The sequence below is a fragment of the Sminthopsis crassicaudata genome, chromosome 1 (assembly GCF_048593235.1).
Source record: "Sminthopsis crassicaudata isolate SCR6 chromosome 1, ASM4859323v1, whole genome shotgun sequence".
NCBI lineage: Eukaryota > Metazoa > Chordata > Mammalia > Dasyuromorphia > Dasyuridae > Sminthopsis > Sminthopsis crassicaudata.
Window position 1 is genome coordinate 63,488,614 of NC_133617.1, and position 19,595 is coordinate 63,508,208.

A 19,595-nucleotide genomic window follows, 5' to 3' on the forward strand; every position below is an offset into this window, starting at 1 on the left:
TTCGAAGAAGGATAGATTTGGGTGAAAAAGAGACTGAGTTCTATGTTGGATAAGCTAAATTTGAGACTCCAAAGAATATCTATCCAGTTAGTAACTTCTGTTAATAGTTCATTCAGGTTACGTGATCCAACCACCCCTGAAAAAACAGTAGGGATAGATTGATCAGTCCAGAGCATACGAATCGTAATTAGATCCATGCAAATTGATGAGTCTTGGAACTCAGAGAGTGAAGAAAGAGAAGAGGGTTCAGAAAAGAACCAGAAGGTTGGTACGTTAGTCGTGAGAAATACTTGAATAACAAATCAGGGAGGAAACAGGAAGGTAAGACAACTAAGAGACAGAAATGAAAATTCAGACAGAGAGAGGGGAGTGACATTGTCAAAAAATGCTGAAAACCCAAGAAGATTGAGAGTATGAGAAAAATCATCATTTATATTAGAAAATGTCATTTCAAGGGAAAGATGTGAACAGAAGCCAAATTACAAACTTTAGAAGAGAACAAGAAGAGAAGCGAAAGCACCAAATACAGGTGGAATACAGTATTCGTTCGTTTGTTTTTGCTAAGTAGGGAAGGCGGATAGAGGTTGAGAACTACAGGGGATGAGAACCCTAGCCAGGGTTTCGGAAAGGTGTGTAAGCCCCAAAATTCTACTTCGATAGCCTTAGAAATTGCCAGACACAGCCAGAACGAATGCAGCAACAATCCTCTCTCTGTCTCGAAGAAAATCTTAGGAGGGAAAGCTGGAAGGGACGGTCTAGTCCAAACTGCAGTTTTTTGTAGCTGCGATCCGTGACGCCGCGGCTATCAAGTTTATCGAATATCGCGTTACCTCCTCTTCTCCTAAGGAGCTTTCCGCTGCGCTTCTTTCTCGCACCCTGAGTTTTCCTATTTCAGCCCCTCGTCGTCCCCGCTTTCTGTCTCCCTACAAGTCGAGTCTGCGGCTCCCCCAGGGCTAAACCCGGGCGTGAGGAGCACAGTACCAGGCGCTGGGCAAGGCGAAGACTTGAGAACTTTTGCAATTGCATAGGCAGTCCTCCCTTAAACTAAGAGCGCGGAGCCCCAGGAAATCTCAGTTGATGACGGCGCCCAGAGGAGAAAGCGAGGCGCAAGCGGCTCGGTGTCCTTGACATTTCTGGCGGTGGAACCCCGGCCTGTGGCCTGCCATAGACCCCTTCACGTTTTCGTCCGAAAAGGGCAGCCCGTTGTCCCGAAGGCGAGAACTGTGCTTGTTCGCCAGTAACCTAGAGCAAGTCCCAGACTGAAAGTGATGGCAGGTGAGCAAGCTTCTCTCTTTTCTCTTCATTTGTAAAGAAAGACAAGGAGAAACTCACTTTGCTACTTTGCTTGTGAGATGGTCAGAATGAGCCCCCTACGTGGGCCCGGATAGCTCAGTCGGTAGAGCATCAGACTTTTAATCTGAGGGTCCAGGGTTCAAGTCCCTGTTCGGGCGAACTACCACATCACTCTTTTTCTCTTTTCCTCGCCTCAAATCTAAGGGCAAGAAATCACTATAGATCAGAGAAATGCAAATTAAGACAACTCTGAGATACCACTACACACCTGTCAGATTGGCTAAAATGACAGGAAAAGATAATGATGAATGTTGGAGAGGATGTGGGAAAACTGGGACACTGATACATTGTTGTTTGAGTTCTGGAGAGCAATCTGGAATTATGCTCAAAAAGTTATCAAACTGTGCATACCCTTTGACCCAGCAGTGCTACTACTGGGCTTAAATCCCAAAGAAATACTAAAGAAGGGAAAGGGACCTGTATGTGCCAAAATGTTTGTGGCAGCTCTTTTTGCAGTGGCCAGAAACTGGAAACTGAGTGGATGCCCATCAACTGGAGAATGGCTGAATAAATTGTGGTATATGAATATTATGGAATATTATTGTTCTATAAGAAATAACCAGCAGGATGATTTCAGAAAGGTCTGGAGAGACTTACATGAACTGATGCTGAGTGAAAATGAGCAGAACCAGGAGATCATTGTACACTTCAACAACAAAACTGTATGAAGATGTATTCTGATGGAAATGGATATCTTCAACAAAGAGAAGATCTAACTCACATCCAATTGATCAATGATGGACAGAAACAGCTACACCCAAAGAAGGGACGCTGGGAAATGAGTGTAAATTGTTTGCATTTTTTGTCTTTCTTCCCAGGTTATTTTTACCTTCTGAATCCAATTCTTCCTGTGCAACAAGAAATTCGGTTCTGCACTCATATATTGTATCTAGGATATACTATAACGCATTTAACATGTATGGTTAAATGCCTGCTATTTACGGGAGGGGATGGAGGGAAGGAGGGGAAAATTCGGAACAGAAGTGAGTACAAGAGATAATGTTGTAAAAAATTACCCATGCAATGTACTGTCAAAAAAATATAATTATAAAATTAATAAAAAAAAAAAAATCTAAGGGCAGGAAAGACTCCCTTTGCCCCCGACAGCCCCTTCAGTCCTGCGAGCAGCCTTCTCTTTGCACTGTGTAACTACGTGCAAAACTGACTGTGAAAGGTCCGACAATGGACCTTTCCGGGTCCGGGAATGGAATTTCATTGTTGTTACCCACCGCCACCCCCATTGCCCCGGCTGCTTTGAAAAGAAGAAAAGGGACCATCTCATCAAGGGTGTAGACGGAGTCCCAACAAGAGAAATGGTCCTAGATATACAAGAGAGCAAAGCAGGTTCTTAGGGCGTTCCTCTAACAACCAGATTTAATAATGAGGCGCGGATGGCTGGGAAGAAATGCTCCAGGGCACCATAAAATTACTTCCAAGGGAACTTGGTTCAACTTCATTAAGTTTACTGGACAGAGCTGCCTTCAGCTCCGGGCCAGTGGCGCAACGGATAACGCGTCTGACTACGGATCAGAAGATTCTAGGTTCGAATCCTGGCTGGCTCGGTTTCGCTTTTCCTAAAAATTAGTCTGTAGGACTTTCGAAATCCTATTGTGTTACAAAAATGGTTGAGCCAAGAAAACAAGTTAATAGTCGTTTCATAAATCAGATAAAGAACGAGGTTAGAGTGAACTTAAAATTACGGGTATGTTCCTTAAGTTCACTGTAAAAGATGCATCATGGACATTATTACTAGCAAGAACCGAGAATTACCTTTCAGAAGCACAAAATTCATAGACTAGGATTTCTGGACCAAATCCCATCTTAATCTTTCTGAATCTTGCCATTCACATTTATAGGATAAGGGAATTTTAAAATCTTGGATTTCGTTCCCTTAAGGTTTGCAAACTGTTTTATATTAATATGCAAATCACTTCTTTCCTTTAGTAGATGGTCTTCCAGAGTTGCTTTGGATGCAAGACTCAAAAATACTATAATATATATGTATAAATGTAAATATAAAATATATAAATGTAAGTACATTAATATCCTTAATATATTTCAAGATAATTTCAAGATAATCTCTAAACATCTGTTGTATAGTAGACAGCATATAAAATGATCGTGGGATTGAACTGAATTTTAAAAGGAAAAGACTTCCAGCGCTTTGGGCAAGTCTTCGATGAAAACTTTTTGATAAAAGATTCAATGAAGGAGTACAATGGGGCGTAGTTGAGCATTGCAATCAGTTCCTGTGGAAGAATTATTGACATGTAGAAACTTACAGAACATTTCCAATATTCTAATTTTTCCAAGTGCATGTCCAGTGAGTGGATTCTTAAACTTCTGGAAACATTCACAGTTCCCCATTACAATAAAACTCTGCTTCTTTAATATTTCCGGGACCATACGGACGTTTAACCTCCTCCTCCTCCTCCTCCTCCTCCTCCTCCTCCTCCTCCTCCTCCTCCTCGTCCTCCTCCTCCTCCTCCTCCTCCTCCTCCTCCTCGTCCTCCTCCTCCTCCTCCTCCTCGTCCTCCTCCTCGTCCTCCTCCTCGTCCTCCTCCTCATGCTTTTCCTTATCCTCTTTACTTTCTTTTCCTTTTTCAGCTCTCAACAAATAGAATTGCAGTTTCTATGTACCCGGTAATGCCCATTTAATTCGTTATTTATTAAGTTCAGAATAAAAACAAATTTGAAAACAAAAATGTCCATTTGCCCCCACAAGTCAATTCCTGTTTGGAATTCCTTTTGACTATAGAAAATATTGTCTTGGGTAACTTTAATTTTTGTGGCGCAGAAGATAGTGAGCTTGATTTAGGAGTCACTCTTGGTGAATTCAAGTCTGATCTCAAACAAGTAAAACAAAGTTTAATTCACTTGACAGTATTAATACTTGTTTGCCTTAATTCCTTGTCTGTAAAATGAATCGGAGACTAAAGTGATAATGAACTTGTGCATTTTTGCCAAAGGAAGGCCTCAATTCGGACTCCATTGTAACTACAGAACACGTGGAGAAGAACCTTTGCAATCCTTGAGAAAGATTTTTAGGAAAAGCGAAGCCGAGCCAGCCAGGATTCGAACCTAGAATCTTCTGATCCGTAGTCAGACGCGTTATCCGTTGCGCCACTGGCCCGGAGCTGAAGGCAGCTCTGTCCGGTAAACTTAATGAAGTTGAACCGAGTTCCCTTGGAAGTAATTTTATGGTGCCCTGGAGCATTTCTTCCCAGCCACCCGCGCCTCATTATTAAATCTGGTTGTTAGAGGAATGCCCTAAGAACCTGCTTTGCTCTCTTGTATATCTAGGACCATTTCTCTTGTTGGGACTCCGTCTACACCCTTGATGAGATGGTCCCTTTTCTTCTTTTCAAAGCAGCCGGGGCAATGGGGGTGGCGGTGGGTAACAACAGTGAAATTCCATTCCCGGACCCGGAAAGGTCCATTGTCGGACCTTTCACAGTCAGTTTTGCACGTAGTTACACTATGCAAAGAGAAGGCTGCTCGTAGGACAGAAGGGGTTGTCGGGGGCAAAAGGGAGTCTTTCCTGCCCTTAAATTTGATGAGGGGAAAAAGAGTGATGTGGTAGTTCGCCCGAACAGGGACTTGAACCCTGGACCCTCAGATTAAAAGTCTGATGCTCTACCGACTGAGCTATCCGGGCCCACGTAGGGGGCTCATTCTGACCATCTCACAAGCAAAGTAGCAAAGTGAGTTTCTCCTTGTCTTTCTTTACAAATGAAGAGAAAAGAGAGAAGCTTGCTCACCTGCCATCACTTTCAGTCTGGGACTTGCTCTAGGTTACTGGCGAACAAGCACAGTTCTCGCCTTCGGGACAACGGGCTGCCCTTTTCGGACGAAAACGTGAAGGGGTCTATGGCAGGCCACAGGCCGGGGTTCCACCGCCAGAAATGTCAAGGACACCGAGCCGCTTGCGCCTCGCTTTCTCCTCTGGGCGCCATCATCAACTGAGATTTCCTGGGGCTCCGCGCTCTTAGTTTAAGGGAGGACTGCCTATGCAATTGCAAAAGTTCTCAAGTCTTCGCCTTGCCCAGCGCCTGGTACTGTGCTCCTCACGCCCGGGTTTAGCCCTGGGGGAGCCGCAGACTCGACTTGTAGGGAGACAGAAAGCGGGGACGACGAGGGGCTGAAATAGGAAAACTCAGGGTGCGAGAAAGAAGCGCAGCGGAAAGCTCCTTAGGAGAAGAGGAGGTAACGCGATATTCGATAAACTTGATAGCCGCGGCGTCACGGATCGCAGCTACAAAAAACTGCAGTTTGGACTAGACCGTCCCTTCCAGCTTTCCCTCCTAAGATTTTCTTCGAGACAGAGAAAGGACTGTTGCTGCATTCGTTCTGGCTGTGTCTGGCAATTTCTAAGGCTATCGAAGTAGAATTTTGGGGCTTACACACCTTTCCGAAGTCCTCGCTAGGGTTACCATCCCCTGTAGCTTTCATCCTCTATCGCGCCTTCCCTATTTGGCAAAATAGAAAACAAAACAAATACCACTTAAATTTGATACCTTAACTTCTCTCTCTTCTAAATTGTAACATGGTTTCTGATTTTAAAAGCTTCTGATTGCTGGATTGCACGCCCATTCTCATGCAAATCGAATTCTCTATTTCTTCAACTAATTCTGGAAACATTCAACAATGTTACAACATTCTAGGCTAGTAATCACGAACTTCCAGTGGAAGAATTGCCTTTGGATTCTTGGTCAGAGGAATTTTTTCCTCTGTTTAGAAATGGTTTTCTTGAAAACTTCAAATCTGACTTCTTAGCCCCTCACGTTTCAGTGAGGTGTTGATCTTTTTTACCAGTATTTGCTGGTGTGGTAGATAGCAAGCCCAGAAAAGTCTCCAGGTCGAAAATCGTTTACGAATTTTTCTCTGGACTGTAATGTCCCTGAAATTCTTTTCTTGACTACGGACTGTAGTTGGATTAATTTTTATTAAAGACACTTTCCTTGAATGACAATAAATGGAAACTCTTTGCTTTTTGCTTTTCTTTCTTTCTTTCTTTCTTTCTTCTTTCTTTCTTTCTTCTTTCTTTCTTTCTTTCTTTCTTTCTTTCTTTCTTTCTTTCTTTCTTTCTTTTCTTTCTTTCTCTTTCTTTCTTTCTTTCTTTCTTTCTTTCTTTCTTCTTTCTTTCTTTCTTCCTTCCTTTCTTCTTTCTTCCTTCCTTCCTTCCTTCCTTCCTTCCTTCCTTCCTTCCTTCCTTCCTTCCTTCCTTCTCTTCCTTCCTTTCTTTCTTTCTTTCTTCCTTCCTTTCTTTCTTTCTTTCTTTCTTTCTTTCTTTCTTTCTTTCTTTCTTTCTTTTCTTTCTCTTTCTTTCTTTCTTTCTTTCTTTCTTTCTTTCTTTCTTTTCCTTTCTTTCTTTCTTTCTTTCTTTCTTTCTTTCTTTCTTTTTTTCTTTCTTTCTTCCTTTCTTTCTTTCTTCTTTTTTTCTTTCTTTTTCGGTCACGAATTGTTTTGTGAAGGATCTATCTTGCGCTTTCCCCCTCCTTTCTGGTAAATAAATGGAAAGATGCGGCAAACATAACTTTCCTATTTATTATTTATGGCATCTTTGTTATTTTCCTTTGGTATCTTCCCATCCTTCTGTCGCAGTTTCCTCACTTGAATGCTATAGATAGGTGCTCGGCAGAAGCTAGGAACAAGGGATCCACAAGGAGAAATTTCGTCTTTCAAGAAGGAAAAAAGGAAAGGAGAGGAGAGGAGAGGAAAGGAAAGGAGAGAAAGGAGAGGAAAGGAGAGCGGAAAAGGAGAGGAAAGGAAAGAGGTAATGTTGCATTTCCCTTTTCATCACATTCAGTTTTTTGTCTCTTCTTCCTTCCATATCTAGGGAGTTATCTATTATGGAAAATTATTATTATTTTTTAAGGGAGGTTGGGATTCAGTTAAGCAAAATAAACTGGTACACTAGGCGTGCTTGATAGTATGTGCGATATTCTAAATCCGTAATTGGAGTGAAGGAGTAAATTTTGTTTTAGATGGGGTCTTGGTTAGATTGTTATTGAAGTTGTTTATCCTTGGTTATAGAAGGAGGTCAAAGGCATCAAGAGGGTTGTATTTTGATTTGCAAGGGAATTGGATATAAATAAAACAGGGTTGTGAGAAGTCATGAACCTCACGTTTTCTTCTAGTGGGAAGTCATGGGTCTAGATGATTGGAGATAACGCCGGATATACTTCATCTCTTCTACCTAAGGTCTTTTCCAGGCATTAGTTTGTCCGAGATAACTTGCATTCTTTGATTAAAGGTTAGGTAAGAATTGTGGTAAGCCCACCAATTTAGGCTGAAAGTACAAAAATGAAACTTCCCTGACCGGGAATCGAACCCGGGCCGCGGCGGTGAAAGCGCCGAATCCTAGCCACTAGACCACCAGGGATACTTGCTTCAGTGCCTTCTAACGTTTCTGTTGTACATTTAAAAAAAATTCTTTTTCTATTTATTTTACAAATTAAGTTTTATTAAGGTTTTTTTCTAAGTATCTCCTTCCTTCCATCCACATTGATTACACATTAATTAAGGTTCTACTGTACAGGTTGGATGCTCCGTATTTAAATCACAAAATTTGGAAATCACAAAATCCAAAAATTTGTAATTTTAGCCCGAAAGCAACAGGGATTTACAGAATCACTAGCACAGTCAAGGAAACACCATTTCTACGAGTCCAAGAACCAGACATCTGCAGCAAACAGCTATCACAGAACCCCTTCTCTAACAGCTAAAGTCTCTTACCTCTCCCTCCCCTTTGCTACACTCCCGTCGGTGCTGGCGCTTCCGAGACTTTCGGAAGGGATTTCACTATTCCGACGACCTCGAAGAGAGAGCACTTGGGGATGGCCGCAGAGGGACGAAAACGCAACACAAAGTGCTCTATTCATTCTGAAAACAGCCTGCACACATTTTGGGAGCGGCTTCGAGTTTCTTAAACACTCCTGATGTACCCTCATCTCCGGGAGTCAAGTAAACACTCTCTCAATTCGGCCCTGATATTTTGCTAGGACGTCCTTGGCTTCGAAATTCTTGGAAAAGATTGGAGAGAAGCACTGGAGGAAATCAGACCCTCGGAGCAGAAAGCCGAGCAGAAAGTAAAAGCGTAGCATGGTCTCCTCCAGCCTGGTGGGACCCATTTAAACGGGGAGCGGGCTTAGAAGGAGGGTAAGGGAAATTTCCAGAGTGGCTAACAAGGATTGAGAGTCTTCATCAGCCTCAACATCTCGTAAAGTGGACTGGGATAGATGTCAACGGACAGAGTCCAGGCAGGTGTTTAAGGATCAGAGTGAGCTGGCATCAGGGTAGGTGACGGGACGAAATTCGATAATTCAACTCAACAAGCATTTTTTTAGGCACCCATTTTCCTGCTACATGCTAGGAGGAACCGAGAACTAGATCTAGAAGCATACTTTTTACTAGGGAGGGTGTTGCGGACAGAGTGGAGGTCGTAATAAGTAAATATAATATAATTTGAAAAAGGAAGCAGTGTTTAGCCACTCGCAGGATCCCTAAAAAGGTTTTCCAAAGGACATGACTTCGGAGCTGACCCTTAGAGAAAACGAGAATGTCTTGCTTTTTTTTTTTTTTTTTTTTTTTTCCACGAGGTGAGATGGAGTCTGTTTTCTTTCCTTCCATCTTCAGTATCTAAAGGATATTTAAAATTACGTGAAATTATTTGGAGCGATGTTGTGGAGAGACTATATAAATCCCCAATCTCTTTTCAGACTCCATGTTTTATAGCTTCACTTCCTGGACAAGACAGATTTAGAGTCAAGCTTCTTTCAGGGGATAGAGTTCGCTGCATATAAATGTCTCAAATCCGTCTCCTCCTATCTCCTCTTAGCCAGAGTAGAATAGAATTGGCAGGAAGGGCAGAAGTTTTGGTGGAGGGATCTTGGGAATCTTCATCTCTAATAGGCTATACCCTGGAGCAGGGTAAGTCTATGGTGCATAGTCGACTAAACCAGATTGCTTAGTGATCTGGGGTCTGAAATATCCCAAGAGAGGGTTTTCTTTTCTGCTGGAATGAGAAGGGGGGTTTTGACGACTGCCTCCGTAAAGCAGTACTATATGCTACATATACAACACTATATTCCTCTCTTCAAAAGGATTAAGTGGCGTAATCAATCACTCTCATCTCCAAAATCTGTAACAGGGAAAAAAATACAGTGATCTTCTCAAGTCGGGAAGTAATAGCAAGTTTCATGCAGTTGAATTCTTGGCTTATTTCAATTCAGAAAAGTATCATGAATAAAACTTCCTCTATGTATGGGGTTCTAAATTAAAATAAGAGGCTATTGTCTTTGCTCCTCAATACCTTGTGTGCTTTTCCAGTTCTCTCTTGGAACCCTGCCTCCTGCAACAAGAACTACAGCCAAGATATGTCCCACTCTTTGTACTGTTATCTTTTGGGTAGGAGTACTGTTTCTGGAATGTGATATAAGCACATACGTATATGTACATATGTTATTGGACAGTCTTCCTTTCACCCCAAAGTAACTGATGAATTGCATAAAAAAGAAAGAAAAGGCAGTTTATATACATTTAAAACAATCCTCTTAGTGATTCCTGCTTTTCCACTAGAGTCCTAATGACCTTTCAATTGGATTCTTCTCAAAAGAGATCGCCACTTGGGGTTACTAGGGGCAATACTTTCTTTTTCTAGTGAAATATTTCTCTCCTCAGTGTCCTTTACAGTTTTAATAAGACTTAATAACATATGGCTTGTATCCGACCTCCAACCCCAAGAAAAGAAATGGACTTTGAAATTCTGCACAGGCCACCACTTTCAATCAGAACTACACACTCCAGAAACCTACTATAATTTCCCAGCACAAGAAACAAATCTATTATTTCCTGTTATATCTTTGATATCTTATTTATTCTCTAATTGAATGAAGATGATGGTAGATGGATAATTTTCTTTACTTTCCAAGAGGCTCAAGAACTTCCCTTCTCTTGAAAGTCAATTTTCCCAACTCTTGAACTTAAGGTTCTTTTGAAGGCAACCCCCAAGACTTCAGAAATAGCAAGGAATTTTCCTTTTCTTGATAAAATATTAGATTATGGAAGTGCACTGGATTCCAAACTCCTCCCCATATCCAATCAATCAACAAGGATTTACTAAGTATCTATTATGTTTCATGAATTTTGTTTAATTCTCAGGTTTCAAAGACAAATATGAAGTAATATGTCCTCAAGGATCATAAAATATGTACATGCAATAGGGTAGGTGATCTGAGTTCAAATGTGACCTGAGATATTTAATAGACATGTGACTCTGGGCAAGTTGATTAACCCTGTTCTCTTCAGTTTCCTCTTCTGTATAATGTATATATTCTGTATAAAGTTGGAGAAGGAAATGGCAAACCACTCCAGAGGGTCAAGAAGAGTCTACCATGAGTGAAAATGAACAACCACAATAGCAAAGGTGATATGTGACCAGTTTATTTCTACCCTATCTTTCCAAGTGAATTATATACTCATTTAGTAATAAGCATGTTTGCTTGAGTAATGAAAGATGGTTCCATATCTTCGTTTCTGCTGGATGAGTCAATTGGGTCACTTAGTGATTCATTGATCCCTTCTTGTCATCTGGCAACCCGAAAATCCTTATGTGAACTCTAGCTCCCAGACTTGTGGCCACTTAATCTCCCTCTTTTAAAACTTATAAAGCATAACTTTTTTCGATTTTATTAACCTAAAACAGCAAAGCAAAAATATAAAAAGGTAACAGAGAGCTTTGATACTTACAAAAAGCCTGAGATTTCTTCTTTCATAACATTCTCTCCTTCCCTCCACCTCTCCAAATAGCTATTAATCAAGGAAAATACGCCATATACTTGTTACCCAAAAGTCTGTTCTGAAGACCAAGTAAACATATTCATCAAAGCAAACAAATACAATATTAATTGCTAAAAATCAGACAAATTTGTCTGTGATAGATTACTTTAAAAGATTCGAATTATGTCATGGATCCTTTTCACAATCTGATGAGTTTATAGATCTCAGAATAACGTTTTCATTTACACAAAATACACCAAATTTCAAAGGCAGCCACGAATCAGGAAATGACTTTATTAAAATATATAATTATCTAAGATATAACTATCAGTATAACTATTTACTTATTTATCTGAACAAGTTCACACATGATAAGTTTGGCATCCTTGAGTTAGAAACCTTGTGACTCCTGAACATGAAATCTTAATTTAATAGGGAGAGAAGTAGGGGAGAGTGGGAGCATTTCTCCTGGCTTTTGTCTTTCAGAGTTTATTTTTACTGTGTTGTTGTAGTGTTAAAATTGTGCCTGAAAGAGATTTCAACGTAATGAACGGTAATAAAGCGTATTTGCAAATACTTTGGCGTTGCCAGCGACCTTAATCGGTGCCAAAAACATGCTGAAATCCGGGATTGGACAAAGGACCTTTCGATCTTCAGTCTAACACTCTCCCAACTGAGTTATTTCAGCTCCTTAAACTTAGTTATTTTGTTGTATTTTGTTTTTTAAATTTTAATTCCTAAAGCGCTATCCCTTTATTTTTAGTTCCTAAGAGATAAATTAAGAAAAGTTTTTAGGAATAGGAAAGAAAGAGTGAGATTCAGAACCTTAATGTTTTATGGTATCATACTAAGGACTGTGGGTCCCTCACTAGTCTTCTTCTTTAAATAGGGATGAAGTTGGAATACTTTCTTTTGCCCAGGTTTTTTCAAAGTTTTTCCACTCGCGATCCCTTTTTGCCAGAGAAATTTTTAGGTGACCTCGGGTATATAGGTACATAAAATAGTTATACAAATCAAACATTTGCTGATAAATTATAAATTATAATTTCGCAACTCCCACATTGTTACAAGACCCCTTATGAAATCGCGAATCACAGTTGAAGAAGCAAAGCTTTAGTCAACTACTGTGGCCCGGGAAACTGTTTTAGGATAAAACGTGTGATTTTTCTGGGAAAATACCTAATTGGCATCAAGAAGATTAAGAGAGATTACATAGACAAAAGAAGACTTGGAACTTTACTTTGTTGCGGATCTCAGACTCAATTATGCTAAGGAATCCCCAGTGCTGCTTCAGACTGGATCAATGAACTATTGTACGACTCAACAAAATAGGAAGATGCATGAATGATTTCCTCACGTCTCGTATTCAAAGCTATCAGTCTCCTCGATTAAGTATATAAAACATGTAACACCTATAGGTGTATTAGTAATGGTTAGATCTGAAGAACCTCAGTCCTGTAAGAAATTACACCCAACTTCTACCTACTCTATAAGTAATTTGAGACATGAAATCAGAGTCCAAGTGTGGCAATTCTACTGTCCCTAATTCAGAAAATAGTTTGGTATAAAGATATTTACATTTTTTCATTTAATTTTTTACTATTTTATTTTCTTCAGTTAGCAAAGATTTGTTTTCTTTCTCTCCTCCCCCCAGACTGACCCCAAAAGAAAAACAAAACCCTTATAGCAGATATTCATAGTCAAGGAAAACAAAATTTCACATTGTTTAAGTCCCAAAATGTGTCATATCCTGCATATTTAATTTATCACCTCTCCACGAGGAGTTCTTTCATGGTAGATTATTGTATTGGTTAGAATTCCTCAGTCTTTCAGAGCTTCTTAATTTTACTGTGTTATAGTGTAAATTGTTCTAAATCTGGTCCTTTAACTCAAAAAAATCTTCCCAGGCTTTTCTGAATCTTTTTTTTTTTTTTTTTTTTTGTCATTTCTTACATTAGAACGGTATTGATATAGTTAGGCAATAGTTTACATACCATGTAACGTTATGATCTTGTCAAACAATAAATTCCTCATTCCCTAATTGATAGGTACCGCTTTACCTTCCAAATCTTTGCAAGCACAAATAGAACTGTTAAAAATGTGGACATTTGAGTCTGTTTACTTTTTCTTTAATTCCTTTTAGATATAAACTTAGTAAAAGTATCACTAAGTCAAAGTTGCTTAACTCTCTGAGTCATTTCCAAATGGTTTTCTAAAATTGCTTGTCCATACCAATTTATAGCTTTATCAACTGTAAGACTATGCCTACGTTTCCACAACTCTATTAATTTTTTTTTTACTTCTGATTCTTCTTTCACCCCCTTCCCCTTTATAAGTCCTTAAAAGAATGTTGTTGAAAACATCAATTTGGACATTCTACTATTAACTCAAATTTAATTCATCTCTTAAAAAAAAAAAAAAAAAAGCTGTTTATTTTAAAAATACATGCAAAGATCGTTTTCAACATTTACCCTTGCAAAACCTTATGTTCCAAATTTTTCTCCCTTTCTGCCCCCATTCCCCTCTCCTAGACAGCAATGAATCCAATATAGGTTAAATATGTACAATTCTTCTAGACATATTTCCACATTTATCATGTTTTAGCTAACCTTTACAAACTGGATATAAGTTACTTGTCTCACCTGTTGTTTATGGGGGGTAGAATTCTGCACCAGGAGCCTGGATAGCTCAGTCGGTAGAGCATCAGACTTTTAATCTGAGGGTCCAGGGTTCAAGTCCCTGTTCAGGCGTTGCTTTTTTTTTTTTTTTTTTTTTTTTTTTAATAACCTAGAATTTAATTTCATTGTTTCCTACCATAACTCTTATTGCCGTTTTTCTTTTATCAATGTAGAACCTCTTCCTTGTATAGGCTATAAAGAAATTTCTTCTGAATTGGATGTACAAAATTTTCATCAATACAAGAAATATTAAAACGATAAAATTTAACTAAAGACTTCTTCCTTCCTCTAGAAATCAACTTTTGGTTTAAGGGAGACTGACCTGGTTCCTCAGATCTATATTTACATAAACCTGAGGCCGGCCTTTTCCATTCTTTATGAAATGACCACCCTCTTGTCTCTTCTCCGCTCCCCTCCCCCACGTTTGGTAAATAATCTTTGCAAACACTTTTTTAAATATTTGAGTCATATGCAGTTAAGCATTTAAAGGATTTATATGAACAAAAATATTTATAGCAACGCGAGAGCAAAGAATTAGAAATCAAGGGAATGCCCATCAAATGGGAAATGGCTGAACAAGTTATACAATCTGGATGAGATGCGATGAAATCTCTTGTGCTGTGAGAAATGGGGTGACTTTAGAGAAAACAGGAAAGACTTTTATGAATGGATGCAGAATGAGGTGAGAAAAGTCAGGAGAACATTTTATAATATTTTATAATATTGTGAAGGGCTTAGAAACTGATCAGTGCAGTGGCCAAGTGCCAATTTCGGAGGTCACAAGATGAAACTTCACTGGATAGGTGATGCAATCAAAGTGTAGACCGAAATATATTTTGGGGTGTGTGTGAAGAGATATGATTAATTAAGGAAAGTAGTTTTCTTGACTACACACGTTTGTAAACATGAGTTTTGTTTTTCTTGTTTTCCCAATTGGGGGAGAGAAAGGTTGGAGGGAGAGAATGAAAATCTGAAAATAAAATTTAATTTAAAAGAACTAAAGCCGACTATATTTTAAAAATAGCACACAAATAAATCTTAAACAGACAAAACAAGATAGCAAATAATATATAGAGAAATTCATTTATAAATCTCATCTTCATCACATAAAATAACTATGCTAATAGTAATATTAATAATACTAATATTTATCTGAGATGTAAATGCCCTATCTCTCTCAAAATCTCTGAAACATTGTGTCATTAATGATATTGCTATTCCCAATTCTTTCAAAACAAATTAAGAAAGATTTTTTGTCTTAATAACAGTTACAGTAGGATATTTGTTTTACATGGAAATGTTAATCAATAATAGCAACATTTGTATTGTTTTCATGAATAAATTTTTTATTCTGATGTTGTCATAATATTTGAAAAAAACATATTGCCAGAAGCTAATCTTAACTGTTTTTGTTCACATTAAATACTTTGTCTATTTGTCTATGGCAATACATATTTATTCATATTTAGGTCTTTGAAATAAAATTAAAATTGCTTCTGTAGAGTAAACCTGTCTATAATACTGTGAGAAATGATTCATTTGAATCCTGTTCTATTCTAATCAATATGCTTCCATAGGGATTATAGTGATTATAGAATTTATAATTTATAAATTCTATATATTGAGCCCCACAGCTATATGAACTGCAAATTGTAAATTCATTTACTTAATCCTAGGAAGCCAACTAAGGGCCCTCTTCACCTTTGTTGTTCCTTGTTATGATGACCAAGTCCAGCATAGGTGACTAAGTTACATGGAAAGCCCTACAACTTATTTTTGTACTTCTGGACTACTCTCTCTTGACCAACATAAGTAGGTGACCAATTTTTGACCAACCTGAGATATTTTCTCCACCCCCCCATTCAATTTCTAGCTGATGATCTTTTTGAAAAATAAATTCTATTAATCAATGGAATGCTGTATTTTATGTAACCCCTCTATAGTATTTAAGTATCAGATTTGGTATCAAGCCTTATAAAAATAAGGCCTTAGAAGATAAGGGGCATCTCAGGTCATGAGGAAGATCTGAGGCCCATTTCAGTAGAAGGGACCATGGACCCTTTAATAAAGGCCACAGATTCATAGTTTTATCTTGTGTTTTTTCTTACAAAGTGAACAATTATAATCCTTACATTACTGAACAGCCTTTTCCCCCTATTTCATCTACAGGATAGGTTTCTTAATTGGTTTAATATGTATTATGGGCCAGAACTCTGTACTTGAAACAAGGATTCTTACAAGGTGCTAACTAAATGGAATTGATAAGACAGTGGTTATCTAGTTTAGCATGGTGATAAATAGTTCTCTAGTTCAGTACATGTACTTAGTACTTAATATAGTTCTACAAAATTCACACCTATGATGATGTAATTAAAATAGAGTATATAGCCAGAGTCAGACTCAGAGAAGACAGAGAACTGGAGGCATGAGCCCAAGCTCTCAGAGCCAAGGAGAGACATTCATTCCAACTTCATCAGCCTGTGGTGGCTGGCCTGTCCTCTCACTGAGACCAAGGCCTGTCTGAAAGGTCTCAAGAAAGCCAATCGGCCCCAGGCAAAGGGACAATAAAGAATTTGGACTTTAACACATGGCTATTCTTGTGGTGATTAATCTACTGAAAGGAAGGCTGATTCATAGACCTTCAGAAAACCAACAAAGAACACTACAAATATGATTTTGTGTATTGATTTTCCATAACTTTTTCAAAATTCTGATACCTTTGTCTTTCTTTGTCTCATTATAAATATGAGAATCTTAAATTGATTTATTTAGAAGATGTAGTTTTTCAAACAAATTTTACATATTTGCAAATTGTAAGTGAAATTTTTTGTTACAAACAGATTTTTCTTTACTCTCCTTGAGAAAAATGATAATTTCTTCTTCTAGCTTTAATATCTTTTATAGTGCTCTGGTGGTTGGGTGTGATAACATATGCCTATAATCTTGACTACTAGGAGAGACTGAGATTAGTAAATCATTTGTTTTCTGGAATTCTGAGCTGAACCTGGGTTAAAACCAAAATCTGATATCTGAACTAATTCTGGCAACAAGTCTAGTTAGATATGGAGGCCTAAATTTTTTGTGGCAGCCCTTTTTGTAGTGGCTAGAAACTGGAAAATGAATCAATGCCCATCAATTGTAGAATGGTTGGGTAAATTGTGATATATGAATGTTACAGAATATTATTGTTTAGTAAGAAATGAATACAGAGAGGCTTAGAGAGACTTACATGAACTGATGCTGAATGAAATGAGCAGAACCAGGAGAGGTCAACAACAATACTGTATGAGGATGTATTCTGATGGAAATGGATATCTTCAACAAAGAGAAGATCTAATTCAGTTCCAATTGATCAATGATGGACAGAATCAGCTACACCCAGAGAAAGAACACTGGGAAATGAGTGTAAATTGTTTGCATTTTTGTTTTTCTTCCCAGGTTATTTTTTACCTTCTGAATTCAATTCTCCTTGTGAAACAAGAGAACTGTTCAGTTCTGCACACATATATTGTATCTAGGATATACTATAACATATTTAACATGTATAAGACTGCTTGCCATCTAAGGGAGGGGGTGAAGGGAGGGAAGGGAAAAATCAGAAGAGATGTGAGTGCAAGGGATAATGTACAAAAGTATGCAGGCATATGTTCTGTCAATAAAAAATTTAAAAAAGAAAAAATTAAAAATATAAATGAAGAGTTCTGATTAAAAAAAAAAAAAAAGATATGGAGGCCTGCTCCACCAAATAGGATGAGTGTGGAAATGAAAGTACATGAGTCAGGCAGGAATAGTCAAAGCAGTTTGTTTATTGGTCTGAGAGGAGAATTTAAGTACTCTTTAAGCTAGTGTTGCAATTACACAAGATGTTTCTATTTAACAGTGTACATACCAAGGTTACATTGTATATATCATTCTCAACATTCCAGCTTAACATACGCATTAAACAGTAACTAGCAGTAACAATCTACTTCTAATAAGAGTCAAAAATTGCATAGTTTGTGATACTTTGTTCCTATTACATGCATTGTTCACTGAGAGATTCATCAAGTCAGGGAAGATGGTGAGCCAAGAAAAATAGGATCTAGAGGGAAAAAAAAAAAAAAAAAAAACACCTGAGAAGGAAAACAAAATGCAAGCAAACATCAACAGAAAGCTTGAAAATACTATGTTGTGGTCCACACTCAGTTCCCACAGACCTCTCTTTGGTTGTATGTGGCTTTCTTCATCACTGAACAATTAGAACTGGTTTGAATCATCTCATTGTTGAATAGAGCCATGTCCATCAGAACTGATTATCATATAGTCTTCTTGTTGCCGTGTATAATGGTTTCCTGGTTCTGCTCATTTCACTTAGCATCAGTCAATTCATGTAAGTCTCTCCAGGATTCTCTGAAATCATTCTGTTGGTGGTAAGAATGTAAAGTTCTAAGAGAACTCTTAAAGAACTTAGAGAAACATTCAAGAATTGAAAAATGGCTTAAAAATCTCACACACAAAATCAACCAAAATATACAGACTAAAGCAATAATTTGATTAATATTTTAACGAGTGATTAATGCATTTTGTTTTTACTTGACTGTTACTTTCCATTACATTTCCTTAAATTAACACACACCAACTGATATTATTCATACAGCAGTTAGGGCAGTATGACTGGTATAATATGTAATACTTCATAAACCTAGATGAAACAGAAGTCATTTCCATTGATAAAATTATATTTGTTTCTAATGTTGAGCTATTTGATAATCCCATAGTGGCAAGAATTTTATTTTCTGGGTCTTCAGTAGCTGCAGTTATAGCTCCTGCAGGAGAAGTTAACTTCCAGGCTATTCCTCCATATCTCATATAATGGCTCTGAGGTCACTGTGCTGGAAGCATAGCTATTTTTGAGCCTCTTAAATTTAGCAACATAGTGGACTCCATCAAAGTATATGGAGAAATAATGGTCAAGGTAGTACTGATGGTTTGATTCGATACATACATACGTACAGCTTCCAGTCTTTTACTTAGGGAGCCTCACTGCTTAAGTTAACTTCCCGGAGAATATCTAATGATTTTTTAAAATTGCTGGTTTATGTATGGTTATTTTTTATTTTTAAGACAAGTTTAATTATTAATTTTAAAAAATGAATTTCATTTATGTTTTAATTTGATGATTTTTCAAAATACTTTTTAGTCCTTTATGGTTTATTTACGTTTCGGTAAAAATGTTCCCAAACAGATGAAAAAACAGACACATCTTCGTGTATCTTATAACACGTATATAAACACGTCTTCTTTGTTCTTTAATTCTACAAAAGACTGTTCTTCCAGTTGCCTTCTTAGCGCAGTAGGCAGCGCGTCAGTCTCATAATCTGAAGGTCCTGAGTTCGAGCCTCAGAGAGGGCAAGTTTTTTTTTTCCCTCTTGAAATAAGAGATTTATACATTAAAGGGAAAATGGATAAAGGAATGGAACAATGTAGGAATCTCGAAAGCATCTCTCTCTTTTTTTTTTTTTTTTCGAAGTGAGTCTTGGGGGATCGGGATGGAGAAGGAAATAAATTATTGCAAGAAAGAAATCTTGGCAAAGCCCTCGAATCCCAAAAAAGTAAAGGAATGATCACACACACTGAAAATTATCAAATAATCTCAAATTAACAAGCATTTATCCAAGACTTACCTTGTATCAGGCACTGTGCTGTATGTACTCTAAGAAAAGGCAAAAGCCAGAACCTGCTCTCAAGGAGTTCACAGTTTGACTAGAAATACAACAGACATAACTAAGTACAAGTATATTATTA

At 38.0% G+C, this 19,595-nt stretch overlaps 7 non-coding genes across 7 annotated transcripts; 4 read left to right on the top strand and 3 right to left on the bottom strand.

Moving 5' to 3' along the window:
* Positions 1-1,378: 1,378 nt before the first annotated feature.
* On the top strand, positions 1,379-1,451 carry TRNAK-UUU (transfer RNA lysine (anticodon UUU)). Its single transcript has one exon. It is a non-coding gene; the product is annotated as a tRNA-Lys (tRNA).
* A 1,391-nt stretch (positions 1,452-2,842) lies between these two features.
* On the top strand, positions 2,843-2,915 carry TRNAR-ACG (transfer RNA arginine (anticodon ACG)). Its single transcript has one exon. It is a non-coding gene; the product is annotated as a tRNA-Arg (tRNA).
* A 1,498-nt stretch (positions 2,916-4,413) lies between these two features.
* On the bottom strand, positions 4,414-4,486 carry TRNAR-ACG (transfer RNA arginine (anticodon ACG)). The gene has a single exon. It is a non-coding gene; the product is annotated as a tRNA-Arg (tRNA).
* Positions 4,487-4,938: 452 nt separating this feature from the next.
* On the bottom strand, positions 4,939-5,011 carry TRNAK-UUU (transfer RNA lysine (anticodon UUU)). Its single transcript has one exon. It is a non-coding gene; the product is annotated as a tRNA-Lys (tRNA).
* Positions 5,012-7,666: 2,655 nt separating this feature from the next.
* Positions 7,667-7,738, bottom strand: TRNAE-UUC (transfer RNA glutamic acid (anticodon UUC)). Its single transcript has one exon. It is a non-coding gene; the product is annotated as a tRNA-Glu (tRNA).
* A 6,072-nt stretch (positions 7,739-13,810) lies between these two features.
* TRNAK-UUU (transfer RNA lysine (anticodon UUU)) lies at positions 13,811-13,883 on the top strand. Its single transcript has one exon. It is a non-coding gene; the product is annotated as a tRNA-Lys (tRNA).
* Positions 13,884-19,129: 5,246 nt separating this feature from the next.
* On the top strand, positions 19,130-19,202 carry TRNAM-CAU (transfer RNA methionine (anticodon CAU)). Its single transcript has one exon. It is a non-coding gene; the product is annotated as a tRNA-Met (tRNA).
* Positions 19,203-19,595: the final 393 nt, after the last annotated feature.